General features: G+C 37.2%; 1 non-coding gene across 1 annotated transcript; it reads right to left on the bottom strand.

The window, feature by feature from the left end:
• Positions 1 to 8098: 8098 nt before the first annotated feature.
• Trnat-ggu lies at positions 8099 to 8171 on the bottom strand. Its single transcript has one exon. It is a non-coding gene; the product is annotated as a tRNA-Thr (tRNA).
• Positions 8172 to 8666: the final 495 nt, after the last annotated feature.

The raw sequence follows: 8666 nt of genomic DNA, 5'->3' as shown, positions 1-8666 counted from the left end.
CCTACTTTACGTCGCAAATATATTGAAAAGCGTTGAGCGTTGGCGGGTGAAACAGAAACTACACCTCATGAGTATCCATTTCCTATCACCTAGCAAAATGTGAACGAGAAATGGTGGTGAATATTGAGGGACTTCCCTCGTCAGTCCTCCTGGTAGGGAATGTCCTGATGAAATTCTATTACTTACATTGCCTCGCACTTGTGCTCTTGAAATCGCAATATTTCCGTTTCTCAATCTTTGTATTATGAATAATTGTGGAAACATTTTATCGTGCATTGATTCAGGATGATATTCAAACTATATTGGAGGATTATTCATTTACTTACGTTTATAACTGCGTTCTTCAGGTAATGGAGTAGTTTTATTCCTGCTAGAGACGCTGTATGCTAACTCTATTCCCAATATATGTAGCTGACTGTGATAAACGGACTATCATTGACGGCCCGGAAACTGAAATAAAGTTAGTTGATCCAACTACAATGCCATTAAGTGGCAAAGCTACCTCAGTAAGGTTTTTTACCTCTATTTCAGTAACTAAAATATAACTGACTATATGTACTGCTAAATTTCCTGCTAAAATACTCCATCGCTGAAAACGAGTGTTTTGATAGTGTACTCCAATGTAAGTGTCACTATGTGTAACACTAGTATGTCTCTTTCAGTGAATTTTCGTTTAAATTTCTTATTATCAGCCATAATAATTGCTTACCTTTGGTTTTTCAGGCGCCAAGAGGTGGCTGGTTGGATTGCAACTATCTTTCAAACTTTCATCAATCTAAAGCTCAGTGGAGACCAAACCTATTTGCGGTGGAGACACATTAGTAAGTGAGCCATTTGTACTGTATTTCAAGCACGATCAATCGCCACGACTGCTATAAATATTTGAAAATACTGTTATTATCGTAGGACGATAAAAACCTTACCTGTAACTTTGCAACACACTACTTGTGTAACTAAAACACTCTTCCATAACGAGTCGTCATGGTACTTCATCACGTTAAATAACCCCGTTGAGCAGGCAAAAGCTAAAAGATAAAGAAAAACATTCTGATAGGTTTATTCGCGTGTCCAAAAGTTTCTGCGAATTTCCTTTAAGTTAGAATATTATTCAATTTATAGCACGGTAAAATTAGGAAAGAAGGTGGTAGATCTCAGTAATAGGTTTGAATTGAATAAAATCAAATAACTAGAAAAGGATGAAAAACTTCCTTAAATAAGCAAAATTTACGAAATGAAGCCGTAAATAATGATTTTGGATTGGCAAATAAATTAAGATTAGTTACTAATTAAGTAAATGGAAGTTAATTTATCGCTTCATTACAGCTTCAGATTCGTCTCTGAGCAATGTTTCACAAAAATTCTGCTTACATAATGGCCAGAATTAGGGAAACATACTCTTTCCTCATCGTTACCGTTTCAAGTTAAGCTCCTCTTTCTTGAAGCCGCTGATGGTTCCCTTTTAAATTTTTCTAACTGAATAAAAAATTGGATCATCTCTAGAAAACCTACATTAACATTGGATATTGCAAAGAAATATTGGAAGTGGATCATTTATTTTTGGTGTGTGATCTGTTGTTTAATATAAAAGTGGTCTGGTAGAAGAAGACTTTTTGCAAGCGAAGGTCCCTCGCGTAAATTTCCCTGGATATTTTTAGAGAATAGCGGAGGTGGATTTTTTATGAGAAAATGAGCTTGTAGTAGTGAATTCGCCACGCGATTAAAATGCTGCACAAGCAGACCTGGGCAAGTGGAGAGCATAACTTGGATACAAAATTTTATTTTCTCCTCTCATCGGAAGAAGGGCCTGGAAAAAATAGAATTATCTCACTCATGTTCTTAATATCTGGAGCCCAGCTTTATCATTTCCTCGTTAATCTGGCTATATGGAGTGCTGCAGCTTTTCATTACCCAAAAATTTCGTTTCCTCGATACTTAAATAATTACTAAAATCTTTGGGGACGATTATACTAGTTTTCATATGGAATTATGCAAACTGTAAATGAAATGTAAACAGGCATTCTATTAAAGGCTCCACTCAAAAATGTATAAACTGTAGTATCTACATTTCACACAATGAAATTCAATTTGTAAGTATGATTAAAAAATAAAGGGACATTATACTGTGGATTAAATCACTTATTATGCATGAATTCCATTTTCGTTTGGAATTAATTATGTATTATTTATTTCGTATTAGAATTAATGTTTATCTTGTAATTACACGGCCATTGGCTACTTTTATATAAATATTCAACTGAATATCTGTTAATTCACCTATTCTCATTAGAAATAAACGAAAGTATTTTGCCTGATTGCCTTGCAGCGCGGGGAAGTATTTTCTAATGTCCCTTGAAAAGGCTTTTTGAGATAAAAGACCAATTAATAAAAAGGCTACATGAGAAGAAGAAATAATCTGCTATTTCAATACGCTTTTAGAGTCTAGAACTCTTTTCTGAAGAAATCTGATTGATGAATGAATCAAACCTACCTTAAAACATCGCTGAAAACAGTTTTCAGTAGAGATGGAACATAAAATAGATTACAAAGGCTGAGTTTATAACAGCTTGAGGCCTCGAGACTAGCTATGTTTTGGTAACTGGACAGTTTTGGGACAGAGAGGGAATATTTTATAACAAAAATTTAGGACTAATTTTAATGACAAAATTGGCAAGTAATTTTTTCACTGTATGATAACGTTCTATTCTCCTTGAGATGCTTCAATACGGAAAAAATGACTAGCACGTTATAACTTAATTATGAAAAACTTGACAAGCATCATCATCACTGGTCCTAAGATTGGTTTGACGCAGCTCTCCACTAAGTTCTCCTATCAGCTAATCTTTTCACACCCACGTATTTCTTCTCTTTCACATCCTTCTTTACTTGTTCCATATATTTTGTTCGAGGTCTTCCTTTTCCGTTCTTGCCTTCCACTTGTCCCTCGACGATTGTCTTCATCAGGCCATCATGTCTCAAGATGTGTCCTATAGGGTTGTTCCGTCTTCTTATTAAGGTTTTCATGAGGCTTCTCTTCTCTCCTACGCTTCTTAGGACTTCCTCGTTACTAACTCGGTCGATCCATTTGATTTTCATCATTCTTCTGTTGCACCACATTTCGAAGGCCTCTATCCTTGCTTTCTCCGCTGCGGTCATTGTCCATGCCTCACTTCCGTATAGGAGCATACTCCAGAGGGCAAGCATAGAGAATGGTATTTTTCGAGCTTCTTGTCCTTGGTCTACTCAGCATCGCTTTGTAATTTTGTAATTTCGCTTAATATGCTGGAAGTGCAGTATTCCATATTCCTCATTTGGGGTATTCAAAATAAATTTTACCAACCTATCCTTATTCTTGTTACCGATCAGCTACAGCTTTTATAAAGCCGTTTGCTCTAAGATGTACAATATTCATCTTATCCGTCCCGAAAACCCCGCATTTAAGGCATTCACAGCGGGAATATATAATAAACAACAGCATATGGCTATCATAAACACCCATACAATGCATAAGGGTAACTAATCTGGGCGGCAATCGAACCCACGACCTTTGCTTTAACATGCAAGGCTTTTACCCCACCGCCACCGTGCCCACTACATTTTGTAATACATTATGTGGATTGTCAAAGGTAGAAAAATAGATGTGACTCATGAATTTTTGAAGAAAGGGTGTTAAGTGACAATATGAGTTCTGTTCAGCGAATTATTATTGCTTGAAAAAATTAAAAAATCCCAAATTTGTTCACGAGAAACTCTATTTCACCACCAAGATAGTCTCCAGTGTTTTTTTTATTTTTTTTTGGATAGGTAGAGAGAACGTTGAAAACTGAGAAATAGGCTTTTCGGCCCAAAGACGAATGTGAAACGAAGTGATTATTGAAATGATTTTCAGGGCACGATAATTGCTTGCTAATTGTCCATCTCCTTTTCGCCACCCTTCAACCCCTAACCGTGTCGTCCGCCGCCACCCCTTTCGTCTTCTTGCGCTACCTCCGGAGGGGCAGGGGGGTGAGGTGCTACGGTGGTCTCTGCCTTTGTTCCCAAGGAAGGAAGGTAGGAACTCGGGAGCTATCTCTTTAAATTAATCATTTCGGCCCGGAATTATCTCCTGCCGTCGGCGCTCTTCTCTCTCTCTTTCTCCGCTCCGCAGCGCGTGGCTGTGTAATCACGACTCCTCCCTCACCTGACCCCTTGACTTGATTGCCATTCTCCTCCCCTCACCCACCTGCCTCCCTTCCTCATTCATTCATTCATTCACTACTCAATCCTGCATTCCTTAGGACACGCCTCCCCCTCCCTTCTTATCACTATAGAACGTCCGGACTTCACCTTCCACTTCACCTTCAACAAATTGATCCCCTTCGAGTTATCCGCACATATATGCAAATAGGTGTGGGTGATGAAATTATAACGTAAATATTATTGATTTTACTTGTCCATTTATTTCGTTTTAATAGTGTGAGGTCAATCACACAGTCAAGCAAAAATGGGGCAGGACGTAAAAAAAAAAAACAAAAAAAAAACTCATTTTTTGACAATATTCTTTTTGATTTTTTTCCCATTTATTTTCAAAAAATGAAGTTTGAGAAGATATTGTAAGGATTTAAAATAAGTTTACATGCTAAATACTTATAAATAAATATATTTAAATTTTATATCACTTTAAAAATTGTTGTTTACTAATTAAAAGACTTCTTTCAGTCAATACAAAAGTACTTCACTCTATGACAGATTGTCCGACCGAAGGCAATTGAAATGGATGGAAAATAGGTAATGGAAATGATGGATAACAACTTGCATGCATGGAAAGGCGGTAAAAAGGTTTGAATGATGAGTTGCAACAATATTAATGCCATCGCGGCAAGTCCAAAGGCTATCACCCTACGTGGTACAATTTTTCTCGCTCAGGGATCAAATTGATCCCTGCGGACGTTTAAGGTGAAAATGACATTATCTTACAAAGTAAAGAAATCTGGTGGTTCTTCATCTTGGCCCATAAAGTAACTTAAAAATGTGTAAAAGTCACGAGACGAAATCACTCTACCTATTTTGGTTTCCAAAATAAATAAGTTGCAAATCGAAAAAGAATCAAATTGATCCCCTCGGACGTTCTAGTGTTAAATGGCCTCAACCTCTCTCCCTTGCCTTGGACCACGCTATCCACACTTAAGATGACGCATGCTTCCCCTTTGACCAGTCTTTCCTGCTGAATAACTTACCTGCTCATAACTTATTCCGTTGAAGTAACTGTATATAGTAGAAAAATACAATTATCAGGGAAAATCATTAAAGGAATTTAATTTGCAACCACTCCTGGTATCTCAGAAAAAGGTGATAAGGGTAATGCTGAGGGCATCAACGTTAACTCATTCCCTTCCCCTATTCAAAAAAATATACATCTTACCTTTGAGGTATTTATTTGTTTATAAGGTCCTTAGAGTATTTTATATTAGAGGTGGTGAAAAGAACTTACCAATATCACATAATATCCTATTGTAATACTTTTCACATACCCAGACCAAGAACAGAATTATTCAAACAAAGTTACCTACGTATTATTGGGACCGAAAATTTACTGTGAGTTACCAAAATACATAACTGACGAAATGAATGTATACAGATATTGCAAAAGGGTAAAGATGTGGTTGTTTGCTCATGATGATGTTTCACATTTGCTTAGTTGAATGAGGTATTGTGATGAATGGAATGAGATTCTATTATTGTTTTTATGTAATTAAGTGGTTTCATATTCTATTATATGCTTATTTATATATATTATGTTTACATATTATATGTGTTTCATATGCTAGGGAGCTTATTATTACTCAATACGAATGATCTAGCAAGGTAACATTTTTTGTGTAATATGTACGAAAGCACTCTAACTGAAGAACGAGTCGGTAATCCGATAGCGGAGTATTAACTCCAAAGGGGAACCTATGCTCCTGTTGCCATGTAAATCTTAAAATTTATATTTGTGTGGAAAAATAAACATTATTATTATTACTATTAATGGTAAATCGCAGGCTTCTATTAAATGTAAACGACAAAAAAATCCACAAATTAGCGCTTAACAACCAAATACTATATTGTATGATTGATGATTAAACGATTGAAGCGTCTTCATTAGATTTTCATGGCTATTTTTGGAACCTCAGATTTAATTTTTATTTCTTTATATTACTCGAAACACTGTTCCAATCGTGGTAAAAGTGTTAGAACATTGCTTTGTCATTCAGGTCAGAGCTATCCTGAAAACTTCAGCGCTGTAGATAATTAGGAAACGGTCGAAAATTGAGCTGCAAGATTTTCCCCGGAAGGACAAACAAGAAAGCGAGCATAGCAAATGCCTCGTTCACATTACGATTGTCCGAGCGATCGTCCTAACGATAGTTGGCCGAACTAGCCGTGTGAATGCATGTCCTGACAATAGTAGACGTAGTTCCGAACGTTACCACTTTACGATGGTTAGGCGCTGGGAGACCGGAAACGGAAGCGACAAGAGAAAGACGAAAAGCTCGTGAAGCTCTATTTTTTTCATGGATTTGTCCTTGGAACAAAGAATATGGGCGGAAGAAAAATTATTCGGTAAATACACGTTGAACACAGTAATATCTTGTCCCTGCATACCTCGACAGCTTTGCTAACCGTCAATTTCCCGTTCACTTTAGATGTCAGCACTAGAAAGCAGCACAGGTTTTAACAACCGTCGTGTGAATGCACGATAGTTCCGACAATCGCTGGAACAATCGTAATGTGAATAAGACAAAAGCGTGATAAAATGGTCATCAGTTTCCTGTACCTAAAATTTGAAAATTGCACCTCACTGTTTTCTCATATGCATTTTTTTATTTGGCATGCAGGAAAATATTGTTGTATTGAAAAGGTTTACTCTATATATCCGGAATTTTTCCGGATTTCAATTTGATAACGTTAATTTTGAACCTATTCTCGCGGCCTCGGGCTACGCTAGATCCCTCTTAAAAGCGCGCAAGCACCCCGTTAGATCACTCTATTTTGGCGGCTGATTACCATTCCGAAAATTATTCTAACATCTTGAAATTTTCGGAGGAGAGGTAAAGAGTAAACAACCGTTCAATGGCTGGCTCTATCTCAAATTTGAAAAATTTGAATGTATCTCAAAAATTGAAAATTTTTATCTCTGCGTTGAAAATTTTACCGTAAATGATTTTTTTTATATTTGAGGAAAAGAAAAAGTTACAGTGTTTTTCATCTTCATATGCTGAACATTTAAAGTTGATGGAGAGTCTTTTGAAGGAGTAGTGAGTTGTCAAAAGACCGGATACGGCTTGTGGCGAGGGAGGAACGTGCGCCTCCAATTCCTCCGTCTGCAATTCTCGTCATTCCTTGCTGTTCTTCTTTTGTGCTAACTACTTGCGTATCCTTTCGGCATCTAATTATGCCGTTTGGATTTTTTCTTCTTCAAAATTATCTAGCTTTGGTCGGGTAAGCAGTGGGTCTATACCACAGCAGCAGACTTTGGTGGAGATCTTCTGCCTTACCTAATTAAGCTAGTCAAAACAATGTTAGCAAGTTAAGTACACCCCCTTCGCCCGAGCAAAAAAATACGTCTTCCGAAATAATTACTAGGTGAATGTAGTCTTTTATGCTTCTATTCCTTTTTTGCGGTCTCTCATTCTTTGTTTGGCTGCTCAAGACTTGAGTTGTACGAGAAAAATATGTTTTCCGAGTACCTACCTCATATCTACGTAAGAGTTTCTTTACTGTGGTACATTCTATTAGCCCTACCTTACGCAAAAAAATATCACCGGGTTCAGTACTGTAGTTAAAGCAGGCTCAAGAGTAAATGGTCTTCCATATACTTCCCCATTGCTTTTTGTGGCTGTGAAGCACCCTGTGTCTTTTAGTTAATAGCCGTGTCATTTTTTCCCAAAGTCTCTCAACTAATGATACACTGATGCAGTAAATTACCAATCCCTTCCGAGAGTTTATGTGAAGGAGACTGTTATAATGAAAGCGATTTACTTGAGCAAAATATGTCGTAGTTTTGAGGAAAATGAATCGTTGATTGAGATAGAAAGCAAAATACACCAACGGATGAAGTTCTCCATGAAAAAATATTTGACTTAGCCGGGATTCGAACCCGGATCTCCCGAATACCGGTCAGGTGTGTAAGCCAGTTACACCACCAAGCCATATTCTTAGAGTGAACTTTCGGGATGTGGTGTTGTAACTGGCTAACACACCTGACCGGCAATCGGGAGATCCGGGTTTGAATCCCGGATGTCAAATATTTTTTCATGGTGAACTTCATCCTTTGGTGTATTTAACTTTGCACTCGTGCGCGTGACTGAGTACACAGTCACTTGTTCCTGCAGTGCTTTGAGATAGAAAGTATTAATGCAACTGAAGCCCCACCGTTCCTTATTTTTCAAAACTTAGTGGCATGGACAAACTCAATATCGATGTATTGGAGGCGTATACTGAACAAAAGCATTCCATAAAAAAATAGTTTCGTTTCGTTTAGTACGTTTCTATCTTTGGATAGTGATGCAGGTGACATTTTCTTCTCTAGTTTTAAGCATTTACTAAGCTGAAATCAAGAAGAAAGCACAGTGATTGCTAATGCATCGTTAATCTAGCATACAAGTGGTGGGGCTGACGTATAGTTGAATGAGAATTAATCAAGA

The sequence above is a fragment of the Ischnura elegans genome, chromosome 3 (genome assembly GCF_921293095.1).
Source record: "Ischnura elegans chromosome 3, ioIscEleg1.1, whole genome shotgun sequence".
Taxonomy (NCBI): Eukaryota; Metazoa; Arthropoda; class Insecta; order Odonata; family Coenagrionidae; genus Ischnura; species Ischnura elegans.
The sequence above is the reverse complement of the archived record's forward strand: the minus strand, read 5'-3'. Positions and strand labels throughout refer to the sequence as shown.